Source organism: Falco naumanni, chromosome 6, assembly GCF_017639655.2.
Source record: "Falco naumanni isolate bFalNau1 chromosome 6, bFalNau1.pat, whole genome shotgun sequence".
In the NCBI taxonomy this organism is placed as follows: Eukaryota; Metazoa; Chordata; class Aves; order Falconiformes; family Falconidae; genus Falco; species Falco naumanni.
This window is the reverse complement of record NC_054059.1, coordinates 55474797-55489688: the sequence shown is the minus strand read 5'-3', so window position 1 is coordinate 55489688 and position 14892 is coordinate 55474797.

Below are 14892 nucleotides of genomic sequence, written 5' to 3'. Positions count from 1 at the left end.
AAGCCAAATGGAGCTTAACAGCAAGTTTTCACACTGCCTTTTGATTAGACAGATGTTATGATATCATTAGAAGAAAGATTCATATTAAGCCCTTTAAGACTGATGCAACAATGATGGGAGCAGTTGTTCAAATTCACATATTCAAGATTTTGGGGTAGGGATTTTGTACTGTATCCAGGTCAATAATCTGAGACAGTATATGTATTCATTCAAAAATGCATAGCTGGAATAATTGTCAATGTAGACCTTCAGAGAGGTGTTTGTTTTAAGGCCAAGGCCTTGGAAAAAAGGAAGAAATAATTGGGGGGTGGGGGGTGGGGAGGAGCAGCCTTTGTTACCAATTACGTGTATCAATATGAATTTTGGTGTTAACTGTGGTGCATTTTCCACTTAGAGGTAGTAAAGTAGGTTGATGCCACTGGAATAAAGAAAGAAGCACTTTCTCAGAGATCTATAATTTACTGTCAGCTTCTTTGCATGTCAATGGAAAGTTCTGCTGGTAGTTGAAAGCAATATGCACATCATGTGGGAGCTGACAAAATTACCCAAATAAAACCAAGATAACAAGAATTTAAATAGAAGTTCTATTTAACAACAAAATTCCTTTAATTCTCAGGTTTTCATTGCAAAGCATTTTAAAAAGAGGTTGTTTTCACAGACTGGGCAGCTTCAGTGAGCAGAGAGGGAGTGCTCTGTTACAGCACGGTAGTTGGTGAATTTTCATGGGACAAGTGCAATGAGGAATTAACCCCTCTCATTCCAGGGGGTGCCAAAACCCATCTTATCAGTAGACTTCATCCAGAAAACTTTGTGAGTTCTGAACTGTAAGTATGTGTGCAGGACTGGAGTGAAAGGCTTTCATCTCCATGCACCTGTTTCTGCAGCCTCCTCCCTGGCTCAGACAGGCGCAACCATGCTGCGTTCCCCACCTGCTCTCATTCATTCAGAGCACATCTGCAAAGAGTACTTTTCTAAACCATCAATTTGCTATCTCGTCTTGCAATCTACCCATACTGCTTCTTCCATATGCTATAGAGCATCCAGTCTTGGCTACTCCTTTTCTCTTCAAAGTATCCCGTATTCTGTCCCACCTCCTTGACCTATTTTTCTGGACAATACCAAAAGACTGATAGGCTCGTCACAGAATCACAGAACAGTCAGGGTTGGAAGGCACCTCTGGAGACCTTTTAATCCACCCCCCTGCCAAAGCAGGTTCACCTACAGCAGGTTTCACAGGAACATGTCCAGGTGGATTTTGAATATCTTCAGAGAAGGAGAAGGAGAGGCAGAGAAGGAGACTCCACGGCCTCTCTGGGCAGCCTGTGCCAGGGCTCTGTCACCCTCAAGGTAAAGAAGTTTTTCCTCCTATTCAGGTGGAACTTCTTGTGCTGCAGTTTGTGCCCATTGCCCCTTGTCCTGTCGCTGGGCACCACTGAAAAGAGCCTGGCCCTGTCATCTTGATACTCACCCTTAAGATATTTGTAGGCATTGATAAGGTCCCGTCCCCTTTCCCACCAGCTAAACAGGCCCGGCTCTCTCAGCCTTTCCTCATAAGGGAGCCGCTCCGTTTCCTCAATCATCTCTGTAGCCCTCCGCTGGACCCTCTCCAGTAGTTCCCTGTGTCTCTTGAACTGAGGAGCACAGAAAGGGACACAGCACTCCAGATGCAGCGTCAGCAGGGCAGACCAGTGGGGCAGGATAACCTCTCTTGACCTGCTGGCAACGATCCTCCTAACGCACCTGTATCCTGGGATCCCATTGGCCTTTGCCACTAGGACACACTGCTGGCTCATGGGCAACTTGCTGTGCCCACCAGGACTCCCAGCTCCTTCTCCGCAGAGCTGCCTCCCAGCAGGTCAGCCCCCAGCCTGTACTGGTGCGTGGGGCTGTCCCTCCCCAGGTGCAGGACCCTGCACGTGCCTTTATGGAACTTCCTGAGGTTCCTTGCCCCCCAGCTCTCCAGCCTGTCCAGGTCTCGCTGAATGGCAGCACAGCCTTCTAGTGTTAACAGCTGATCCTCCCAGCTTTGTTTCATCAACAAACTTGCTGAGGGTACACTCTGTCCCTCATCCAGGTCATTGAAGAACAAGTTGAACAAGTGCCAGTTTGCATCACATACCCATAGAGTTTCAAGTTACTACATTTTTATGTATGGAAGATGACCAAGAAGACAGCACCTTATAAATGGCCTTAGTAACTCCATTCAGACTATTTAAAACTTGCTGTGGCATCTACCAAAAGTCATGATTACGGTGCTAATTCTGTTGCTTATTACATTGACTACTGTGGTCTTTTGTTTCTTTGATAGATCTAATTGTTGGTTGTCTTGCTGTGTACTTGGGTTATACAGTCTCTGAGGCAGGCTTTTCTATTTAGCTCTGTTTAAAACTTCCAGGACAATGTATGTATACTCCATGATGGGCAGTAGATTAACGCAACACATCAAAATGTTTTCAAGTAACATTGCGTGCTGTGTTATAGGTGTTGGTGTCAAAAAGCAGCATGACACACCTATGAAGTTTTTAAAAATAAAGCTTTGCTCTTTCTTGGTAATCCTTCTCTTTGCAATACTAGAAAGGAAAACAAACTACTCCATTTTTCACAGTAGGTATTTCAAGAAGAGAGGAAAACAAGAACTGAGAAGGGAATCACTCCATACACAGAAAACAACCCAATAAAGAAAAATAAACAATAAAAAAATGCTACATTATTGCTTGGAGGTTTTCCAGATGTTGGATATCGTGGGCATGATTCAGCTCAAAATTGTCTCGTACTTGGTTTTTAATAGAAGGCAACCATTTGTCTATATAGTGGTACCCAGCTGATTTTTTTTATTTACAAGGAAAGGCAGGTTTCCACTCCAAGATTCAAATTTGCTGAACTTTGCAAGCTACATCACGTAGTTCCATTATTATGCTTTCAGGTTCTATTTTTTTGCACCTAGCGTATTAGGAAAAAAGCCTTCTGACTTCCTGATGATGCATTTAAATTAATAAAGGAAGACATGGAGGATAGCTGAGGCCTAAAAACTAGTGCACACTCCATGCTTTTGTGAATACTTAAATTTAATTAAAGAGCATCATATGCCATCAAAAGTATTGTTGGCTGGGTAATGTCCCTTCTAACAGATGTGATTACAGACAAAAGGTAAATATTTTGCAGGAAGACGTACTAGTAGCTCAACCTATTGGGAAAGGAGAAACCCAGCAATAGGAAAGCTACTCCAAGGAGCAGTGTGCTATTTGGCAAGAGTATAGGCTTGCTCTGGAACATACCTATCTTTCAGCCTTGTGTAGAAAAGTTCATGAGCTATCCAAGCTTCATCCCTTAAGCTTATCTTGAAAATACACAGTGATCCCCTCCAAAGCACACAAACACACTGTGGGCCTTATATTTTACCTCAGAATGAGGTTGGGTAGAAGTACAATTGACTTTTAGTGCAAAATTACATGTATCAAATACTTCCAGTCCACTCACTCACCCTTGCAACACAGACCCCTGCCCAGCTGGCTCTCATGTCCACCAGGAATGAGAAAGCCCCTGCTAGGAACCAGTCTCTGCACCAGGAATAGGCAGAAGAAGTTTTACTAGGCAGTCACCAGCTTCTTCAGAGCTGTGTGCATCCCAACACCACGTAAAAGAGCATTTGGGCTCTTCCATACTCCGCTGGGCATAGTATAAAACTTGCTACCTTACTGTCTGGCTCCTGGTACTTCCTTCCTTTCACTGTGCCAGGCTGGCAATGGACCACAGCCAAACTATTTAACTGAAAAGCAAGAGGATGAGAAAATAGCAGAAGGGAAGCAAAACAAAACAAACAAAAATACCCACGGAGGGGAAAAAAAAAAAAAAAAGAAAAGGTGAATGGAAGAGAAATGAGAAAGGAAGCATACTGGGAAATTATTTAACAGCTGACTGAGCTTTAATGTTACGTCTTGCCATGCAAACTGGACAGCAAGTGCTGTTTTTTGTATGTGCTAATTGAAAACAGGAAAGGTGTGTAAAGATGCTTCAATTCCTTGCTTACTTGTTTTTATTGCTAGAATATCTATACTATAAAAAATATAGTTTTGTCTCATTTGTATTATTTATGCAGTTTAATATCAAGGAAAAAATAGCCTTATAACGACCTTAATTACTGCAATATAAAATAGCGGCTAACTGGACTGGTATAGTCTAAAATAGACTTGAGCTACAGGGTTCAGACGCTGTCAGCTGCAACTGCCAGGATGTAATATTTGCTGCATGTAATTTATTCTTTCCTGCTGGCATAGAAACATGCTTTCAACTGGTTTTGGCTGCAGTTCGTTAGGGCCCCGGCCAATTAAGGCAATAGAAAATCCCCCATTAACGTCAATGGGATAGCTAACATATTCAGAAGATGGATTTAGTTCAGCTAGTATACACATATGACAAGAAATTAAGCTGAAAAAGGATGTCAAAACCACATCTGTGCAAAGATATGAGTGGAAAAAAGCTACCGACTACCAAGAAAGCTGATGCTCCACCATTTTGACTGATGTCATTGCAGAGTTTCCAACCCTGAAAGCAGGTCCTTCCTCAACAACACTATACTTGTCAGGAACAAGCTGTAAGAAATCTTTTCATCTCTCTCTGAAAAGATGACTAGTGTCATGTAGGGGAAGAAACTACTGATGCAGCACATCTTGATGTTAGTAAGCCTTTGATACAGTCCCACTTCTGTTCTCAGAAAAGAGTTTGAAAGAAAGCCTATAAGGTAAATGCACATTAATATGCCAGCCTACCTGCTTCAAATGAGAAAGTCATTCAAGTCAGGTCACATAGTTTGTCCCAAGACTAATCTACTTCATCTCTTTATCAATGATGTAGATGATAGGTTAGCATGTAGGTCCTGCCAAGATGAAAAGATTAACATTTAAAATTAATTTGGACAACTGGAGGAATAGTCTGCAAATGATAAAATTCAAAGCACAAAGGGCAATGCTAGAAGCAAAAAAAGGCACACATACAGAATGGGGGAAAGTCAAGAGATGTCTCAGCATTGCGGGGGGTTGTAGCTTAAAAACTGAAAGCGAAGAGATAGTGTTGCACAGTGTTATCTACTGAAAGTCACCAGCACCACCTTTCCTTCTCTCAGATATGGGGGCAGTGACGGTGCTTGTCTGTTCTTCCACGCTTTCCTGCCTGTTATTTCTTCTCCAACCCACTCTATAGCTACAACTTGTCAGTTTTCATCAGGAAAAAAAACCCCAACTGTTCCTCTCCATAGGAATTTTTCTAGAAGAGCTCCTTTTCCAAGAGTTGTAGGGAAACCCAGACCTACTACTAATCCCAGCAAGACTCCTCCCACAAATTTAAACAAGTCTGGCTTTCTGTAAAACTCGCACCACTTCCTTAGACTTTCTCCTACTTAACCTGTTCCTGAAAGTAATGTCTGTCTATTTGTTCTCTTTCCATTTTGCATGGAATGATCCCAGTTACTAAGACATTTTCCCTTTCTGAGCTTTCAAGATCTCCGTTTCTGAAGACAGAGCCACCCCCTTTTGCCACTCCATAACTTACTTCCCAGACAGTTTAAGGTCCCTTAGCACTTCCTTAATATCCAGGCCACTTCCCTCTTCTAGGGTCCTTGTTGATCTGCCTTGTGGAATCAGCCTAAATGTTCTGCTCCTTAGCCTGTTTTCTGCTACCAGGCTCATTCTTTTTGATGGCCAACACTCGGCAGACGTGGCAGGCACACCTAAACAAACAGTTGTGGCCAAGCTAAGGCGTATATGAGCAAAAAAAATTGCAATACAGAGAAAATTATTATATTCTAGAGTGTACTTGAAGCCTCCAGCTGGAGTTTGAGCAGCTCATTCTCAAAAAGGTATAGAAAGGCTGGGTATAATTCAAAGAATAGCCACAATTATAAAGTTTCCAAAAAGGAGGTATACAAATAGACAAAAGAATTCCTGGCCTTTTCTAAAACTGGAATGAAGGGATGCATAAAGCAGACTGCAAAATTATGGAGTGTGTCAAACAAGGATGGCAATCGACTGTTGCTGATAGAACAATAATACACTTAATTTGCAGCAAGAGACATTTAGGTTAGATAGTAGGGAAGTCCCAGCTTACTACTCATTACATGGTACCCAGGGAGGCAATACCTCAGGAGGTTACTGGAACCTGTCTCAGAGGGCATTAAGGATAGGTTATTTTGACATGTTCAAGAAACACAGATGCTCCCGACCCTGTCTCAGAGGAGAGATATTGGTTAGATAGTTTCTTCAAAACTTTTCCAGTGCCATTTCTTTGATTTCTTAATATAACTCTCAAAGACTGGCAACAATACTTAGGATGAGAGTTATAGCTGTCCAGAAATCGTACCTATGTGATAATCAATGTACAGTGACAGTGAGTGACAAAGGCCATAAGGCCTTGGGGGGGATAGGGGGAGGAGTTAAAGGAAGAAATCTTTTTAGGCAGAGAAAAAGAATAATTCACCAAATAAAAAGAGCAGACCTCCACCTGGTAACCAGAGAAACTGAATGTCCATCTCAGCCCCTCTTCAGCAGTTACTTGCATAAAATGGTTGATGCCATAGGGGAAGGAGTCCATCTTCTTCACTTCAGCACAAAAAATGAATTCATAAACAGAGAAGAGTATTTCATATTCACTGGGACAAGCCAGCAAGAAGGTCATAGTATCAACTTCTAAGAGTATTTTAAAATAAGCCTAACTTTTCTGAGTAAAATTTTCCTAGAAGGTATGCTTTTACCCTGAAAGCTTCTCAATACACTGTGAACTTTTATAAAGGCACAGAAAATTATTCAATTAAGTCTTTTTTTAGCCTGGCAATCCTAACTTGGTTTCATTAAACACAATCAACAGTGACAGAAGACTTGGTATGTAGGTAAATTCCCCTGAATTGTGCTGGAATACTGTTAATATCTGAGATAGAGTAGTCCACCTGCATTATTTTTAGTATCACTTCTCCCAGTCAGATATGTCCGAAGCAGTAAGCTGAGTGTTTAAGATTTGCTTTCACAATTACCTCCTTGTAAATTTGACTAAAAGTGTTTAAACTTAGTTTTCTTACTCCCAGTAATCAGAGAGTTAGCTTAATGGAAGCAGCATATGTGCTCCTCCCCCTCTTTTACCACAGTAGGCTCTAGGAGCCATTCTTTTCCTCCTTTTCCACTTCAGCTGGTAGTGAATCATCTAACCTACATTATTATTTAGAGAAGTGAAATAGGGAGAGGAGTGCCTGTTTGTTTCTGAGAAATATGACTTTATAGTAATCAAAAGATAGGACACTTCTTAGCTTTTCCAGCTTCTCAGTAGCCAGCTGTGCCATGAACACAATTTCTCTTAGGCCTGAGCCACCAAGACTTCTTCCACTCCATCTCCCTGGCTGTCTCGTGTATTCCACTTTTGCTTCTTCCTTGCTCTGACACAGGCCCATTAAACTACAGCCGTTGCCTTCCCTTGTGTTCAGAGTCCAGAGAAAGCCCCTCTAATCTTCTCTCGGTGTGTCATCCCACTCTTTCCACACCGATTTGTGACATGGGAGATGTTTCTTAGTTCTTCAGGTATGACCAAATAAAGATACACTGTTACTCTGCCACTCTGATTAAATGAGATTCATCTCTGCTTCCTACCAGCTCCAGGGAAATCTGCCAGATGCAGCCACCCTGTGTGCCCTCCATCAAGGGAACCTCAGGAAATGCTTAGAATATAAAGAAGTTTTTTCTTACTATAAATTTGTTAAGACAAGGTAAAATCCTAGTTTTGTTGCTGTAAAATAGGAATCGCAAACCCCAGCGCTCCCAGGAGGTGCTGAAGTCCCCAGTACATCTGAGGGAGCAAATCCATCAGTGCTTTGCACAGTACTTGGGGACCTTTAAATAGAAAGCCCTATTACAACTTCAAATGTTGGTATTATGACTCTCTGCCAAATGCAGAAATAAGCACTACAGAAAGATAGGAGAACATGTCTCTGTAATGTCACTGACTGTAACCCATTAGCGCACCATGCTCCTGTGATGCACCGATTGAAGAAGAGTGCTAGATAATAAATGCTGTTGGAAGCCACTGAAAACTCAGCAGGTTGCTGTCACACGACTAACTATAAGTGAAAACAGATAATGTTACCAAGATAAAAACAGCACAAATGGAAGAAACAGTGTGGGGGAGAGAGATTTGTATAGGTGCTGGGGGAAGAAAATTAATGAGAAGACTTAAAAATGTGTATTTTCACTGATTTCTCCCCAGCCTTTTACTCTACCAGAGGAGAAGCATGCTGCAATAATAATTATAGATGATTGTAGCTCTGCAGATGCCATGTTGTTTCTGGTTTTGTTAAACAATAAAAATGCTCACACTCTCAAGACTGAAAAATCAGTCTTCAGATCCATGCATGCATACACACATACACAGAAATAGGTCACCAGGTACAGCAGCCCACGAACTCACAGCTACTCCCTGATTACCACCCAGCCACACACTCACAAGAAGAGTGATTAATCACCACATATTGGCAGGACAGGTAAAAATCTGCCTGGGGGCACATATCCACCGAGTAGCCAGTGTTGCTCTGCATTCATACCCTTTCCAATCCATATGAACTACATTTTGCTTGATAGCACACGGTGAGTTGGAGTCCTCGCTGTGTTTAGTACATTAAACATATCTGCAGCTCTTCCTTCTCATCCTTCTTGTTTGATTTGCTTGACATTTGTGACTTCTATTCCTCTGAGGAGTCAAAGTACTTAAGGTATTTTTTGAATAAAGATCAGACATCTCTACGAGGGCAGCCCCTGGACAAGTCACTGCAGGGAAGCTAAATGAATCACTTTTTAAGTACCCACTCTGGAAGAAACTGGAGAGACTCCCGTGCTGGAACTCCTTGGTGGAGAATAAGGGGGCAGCAAATATCTGAAATTGTAAGTGGCTGTAGAACGACTTCCTGACCAAACTGTGAAAATGAATACTAGTACATCCCCGTTATTCCCTGAGAAGTTCTAAGAGAAGTCAAGGATGAAATAGGTGAGGTACCAACAGTCGTGTGTAACTGACTAAAATTGCCTTGCTATCTCAGGGCTTGGTGGTGCAAAAAAGACATTTAGTTTTAAGAGAGACCTTGGGAACTCCAGGGTAAAGAACTGGTAAAGCTGATGTCTGTATTAGGAAAATTAGTAGAATCTAAGGAGTAAGGAATAAAAAGACAGGATTCTCAATTCTCAGGTAAATACAGCCTGATTTGGAAGAGCCTGCATGGCTTCTGCAAAGGCGCGTATTCTCTTACAGCCTTCTGAGGTGGCCAAACAAACATGGGAAGAGTTTTTGTGGTTTCTGCTTGACCTGCAAGTCAATGTCTCTGAACATCTGGCTTGGCAACAGTAAGAGATCATTAAGGGAACGAAGGACCAAAATAGGGGTGGACTGCAATTTTTTAGTCACAACATTATTTTATGGAAAACATTGCTATTTGCCCAAGCCAATTGCAATTCAATGTAAGGTTTTTACAGTAGGTTCAGAAGCCCCATAGGCTGAGTTTCTGGTGCGTCAAAATTCATCACTATTTTGTCACAAATTAATGCTCATATCATCACCAGGTTACTGCTAAGTTCTAGTCTAAAAATAACATTAAAAAGAGTGGAAAAAAGTACATTCATGACCTTCAGATTTTACAAGATAAGAAAACTATGTCCTCACCATCCCCTAGTCCTGAGTCATTAAGTATTTTACTGCAATTTAAAGCAAAAGAGATCTCATTTCCCTTCACTGTCGTCATTCAGAATCAGCTATTCAATCAGTGTCTTGAAGCACCTGTACAAATCAGGTAAATAGTCTTGCCCCCTGTTACAGCTGTATTTGCTGTTATATTGATCAGGTCTTACAGGGCCTATCAGCATTTTCCATATAAATTGGACCCACAATCTGGAAAGTCAGCAAGATGGGGCAATAGATCCTTAAAGCAGCGTACATTTTACAAACAGAAATCGTTTGTCTCAGTTATTTCCCCTTTCTATTTTATCAGTTCGCAGTTCCTGCATCCTACTGCCACAGCTCTATGTGGTTTAATATTCATGCTAGAGAAGCTGCTGCCTATATCGCAGTTTTCTGATGAGGATGGAGTACATTTACCTTATCACTCTAATGAGTAAAAGACCTTAGAGTGCATTCATCATTCAAAGAAAAAATGCAGATGTAGCCCTCTTAAAACACCACATGAAACTTCCCCAAGGCAAACCATTCACAGTAACCATTTTAAATCATCGAACAATGTACGGTTAAAAGCTCTTTCCTTGGTCTTACATAGTTGCATGTGTAAATTAGCATTTGTTGATGCCACTGTCAGGGTTAAGCATAAGGTTTTCTGGGTATGTTACAGTATAAGGAAAAACACTAAGGGCCATCTGCCTTTCTCCTTTCTGGGGAGAGGAGAGAAAAAAAAAAAAGATCAATTCATGCCAGCAGATGGCTACAACTCATTACTGTGTAAATGTACAGCACGGAAAGTGAAACGAGAAATTAATTAGCATTCACCAGGAATACATAACATAGAATGATATGTGCTTATGCCATTTTATTTCATGTCACACTAATCGAGTACTAGATAACTGACAAAATACATTAAACTAACCATAGCTTTCCCTAGCAGTAGCAGATAAGCTGAAAATTTCTCTCATGCAGAGGTTTTGTTTCCTTGCAGACACTGTAACAGAGGAGGTAGCTGTGCACACACACGCACCTTTCCAGCATTACTTACTAACTTACTGTGCCGTTCATTTCACTGTAAATTATTTTCACCCAAGGTTACATTAGGCCTTCACCCAGTAAGTTTCTGATGCAAGTGCAGCTGAGCCCTGTGGCCCACCAGCTTGCTTCCCCGGGACCTGGCTGCAGCCGGAGTCTCCTCTTCCTCCAGGGAGGCAGTCCGTGCAGCAGGAGGGGGCCACGGTTCGGCTAGCCATGTGGGAACCTCACAGGGAAAACCTACATAAAATGTCTGCTGCCCTTTTGATGAATAACTAAAAGGCAAGTTACTGGCAACAGTGACACAGGCACTTTTAATGTGGATCTTGTGTTTTCTACAGCTCTATCACCTCTATGAAAACCTGGACTTCTTTTCAAGTATGTTTAAGGGTGTTGAAACTGAGACACTGCAAAATTCTCAGCCGCCCTGAAAAGCAGCTGAGGCATCATGGCTCAAGTCACTTTTATGGCACAGGAGTAAGCACAAGTAAGCTAACGTGTCTCAAAAAGCGCTCTGATTTGCCACTTTTTCCCCTTTGCAGAGCTGTACCTCAACCCTAATACAGCTACATCACTGTGCATGTTTAGCCATTGCACAAAATGCAGCTTTTGCATTAGTGCCACCCAGCGTAGCTTTTTCACAGGGGTTAAAATCAAGCTGTGGCACTGGGCAGCCTTCCTCGCCACCCGTGCTGTGGCTGCCCCAGCCAGGTACCACTGCAGCAGCTCAGTCCTGTGCTGGATTAGCCAGGGCTGGGGCCAGGCTGCATGAGGAGAGGTGCAGGAGATGGCTGGGGCATATCCAGTTCAGCCTCTTGAGCCAGCAGGGCACAACTGTAAGTCTTGCCCCTGTAGCCCAGTCCCCATCCTCTTTTATTGGGGGAAGTGGGAAGAGAAAATGTGCATTGCACTACAGCTATATGGTGACTTAACACTGTCTGAGGTACGGTAGGGCAGCAACACTAGGGTAGCAGTGGTGTTGCACAGTAATGCCAAGAAGTATTAGCTAACCAAGAGGCAATAAATGGCATAACACATCTGAAAGCAGGCCAGCTAAAAAAATAAAAAAAATAAAAATCAGCTTAGTTTTTATAATTGCTTTGAACACTCCTGTGAACCTTTACACAGCGGTTTCAGGATCGGTTACAAATTGGGGCACCAGATGAATGTTGAATCTGTCCCAGTTTCTAGAAGCACATCTTGTTGCTTCGCTGCTAGGTGAAAAATGACCTGTCAGTAAGCAAATGCTAATACAGCAAACTGCAATCGTAGCCCGAGCCGTGGGTTATGGGTGAGACAGAAAGACAGCACTGTGCTATCGCTGCACAGATATTCCCAGTTCAACTTTGCTCTGCCTTTCTGGGGTACCAGAGCATCAGTTTTTCACCACTCATCTACACTGTCTAAATGTTACATTGATTTCCTTTTTACTAATCAAGGAGTAAAGCACACAGAGGCAGCTGTGAGCCATCCAAGAGGTGGAATGAGATTTGGGTTGTTTTGCTGTGTTTAAAAAGATAAAGGTAACCTTCCATTTAGTACACTGCTGCTTCAAGTTTCACGCAGAGACCATTCGTCACGTGGATTCTAAAGGTCTACAATCTTCTAACAGAAATGGGATTCAGTTGTAGGGAAGGACCTTGCAGGACTGGGTTATGCTGAGGTACAGGTGAAATAACCCCTGCGCCGGGACTGGTGAAGAGCAGCTGTTTACAGGGCAGTCACTGGATTTCTAATCAGCAGTCTTACTAGATACAGGTCAACAGTGGGTAACTAACAAGAAACTACACACACACCCTAAAATGGGTATTAGAAATCAACGTATTTCCTAAATTTTTAGCAAAATTCCTTGATGCAAAAGAATAAATATTTATTAACTATAGTAAAAAATCCATCATACTTAATAAATATGTCTTTAAAAGAAATACAAATAAGAACTCTTAAAGAAACATTTACTGACTCTTTGCGGGGTCATATTTCCAGCCAAGGACAAGCTTGACTTCGAATAAAATTCCCTATCAGTTAAACAGGAAAGGCAGGAGCTAGAAATGTTTTCCCCGCGAGACGCAGAAGTAGTAAAGCCTAGTTTCCTATGAGCTTGTACCTTCTGCTACTATACCTTTTGTCATTGTAATAACTCTGCTGCTGGCCCCATGCCCCTTGTGATACCATTATGGGGGGAGTGGCCATGCATACTGGTGTGGTGTGGCCGATGGGTGCAGAGGCAAGGGTTGGTGTTCTGCTCCCAAACTGAAAACGAGGGAGCTGACCCTTCCATTTTGGCCCTAACAGCAAGTTTTATTGTTTTCTTCTACTGAGCCACTTATTTTCACAGTACTGATAAATAACTTGCTTTGAGTTTTCTATGCCTCAACTTATTTTTGGTGTTGGCTTAGAGTTATTAGGAAGGACAAACATTGTGATTCCATAAACTTTTTTTTTTTTTTCTTTTCCCCAAGAAAATAAGGCAGGCAATGAACACATCTGAAGCTACGACTACAGAAAATGGACACTGTCAGCTCCTTCACCATGGAAAATGCTGTGGTCAAAGAACTAGGAACAATCAGATTTTATTTTTTCATTATTTTAAAATAATACTCGCAGCAAAAGCGATGTTCACGGCAGCCCATATCGAGATGGTTTAAAAAATAATGTGCAGGAAGTATTCCTGCTCAATAAATACTTTGGTTTGTATTTGAAAAGAAGGCTTATCCACTGGTATCACTGCCATGTGCTTCTGCACAAGCAGATTAATATTGACCTGTACAGGTGATTAATAACAAAGCTGAAATTTAAATAACCTGTACTTCTTGAAAATCAAGAAGACTGGAAGAGAGTTAGAAGTTGGCCAAGCACGTTTTTACTACATTTATGCTAAGTTTTTATAAAACTTGAGCATGATATCAAGGAGATTAGAAACCCCTTATTTTCATGCCAACACTCAAATGATTTGGCCTAGTTATAGGTAAGAAAAATAAAAGTAAGGCAGGAAAAATGCAGATTGTTTAAACAGATAGAGAATTGGAAAATAAATAATCTACCTAGCATGGTTTATGCAAAATAGCTGTTACTTTTTTAAAGAGATTACAAGACTGTTTGATAAAGGCAAGCACAGCTTCAATACACTTAGATGTCCTAAGGCACTTGAATTAGTAGAACACAATGTGTTCATTAAAAACATAATCACTTTTCTAGATCAATAAAACACATTGAGTAACAAATTAGGAGTTGCTGCAAGGATCTTAAAAGCCATATCCACGGGGGAGTGAACAGCAGAGTAGCAAGTGGGAATAAAACACAATTTTACCTTTAGGAGTGTCACAGGTGACACTGTTACGAGACTGCACCCTTTGGTATGCCCACGTTTCAAAAGGTATCTTTAAAAATTAGAGAACACAGAAAACCTGCAAGGATGTTTCAGGGATAGGGAAAAAAGATGTCCTGCTACAAAGAATTAAAAGGCTGGTGTGTGTAGTTTAAAACAGGAAAGAGACTGAAAACTGACATTGCAAAAGTAAGTACTTTCACATGGAAAAAATACTAGGTCCACAAATTCTTCCTGACCCACCAAGGAAGGGGCAAGCAGAACGAGCAGCAAGAAGCAGAAGCATGGCAAGCCCTAAACCAGACACGAGGTGAGTGGTTTACACCATGAACAAGCCATGGAAAGGGACAGATGATTCTCCATCTCCTCCTGTTTTCAAATGAAGGCTAAATGTTTTTCTGGAAAACAAGCCCTAAACAATCAATTTATTGGATTCTACAAAGGACATGGAAGGAAATGAAATTGCCTGTAATAATAAAGATATCAAACTACCTGGTCTAATAGCCTTTATCAGATTTAGGTTAAACAGGAAAATAAAGGATTTTGGTGTTCTAGCAGAACATCCAGGAGAAAGATGAGACCTAAATACTCATTTAGCATTTAAAATCAACAAAATTGATACACTTTTCAGGAAGCCTTTTAGCTTGGTAGCCCAGGAAACTAAAGCCCTTTTTCCATTCAAAATGTGTCTCCTGAGCAGTAGACCCAGCCTACCATCACCCCTCCTGGGCCCGGGGAGACCTCTGGGAATACCCAGCCCCATGGGGCCGGTTTCAACCCTGGCCCAGGGAGAAAAAGGGCTCTGCACCCGACCTGCTGGTCTGTGCTGGAAGGCTCCATCC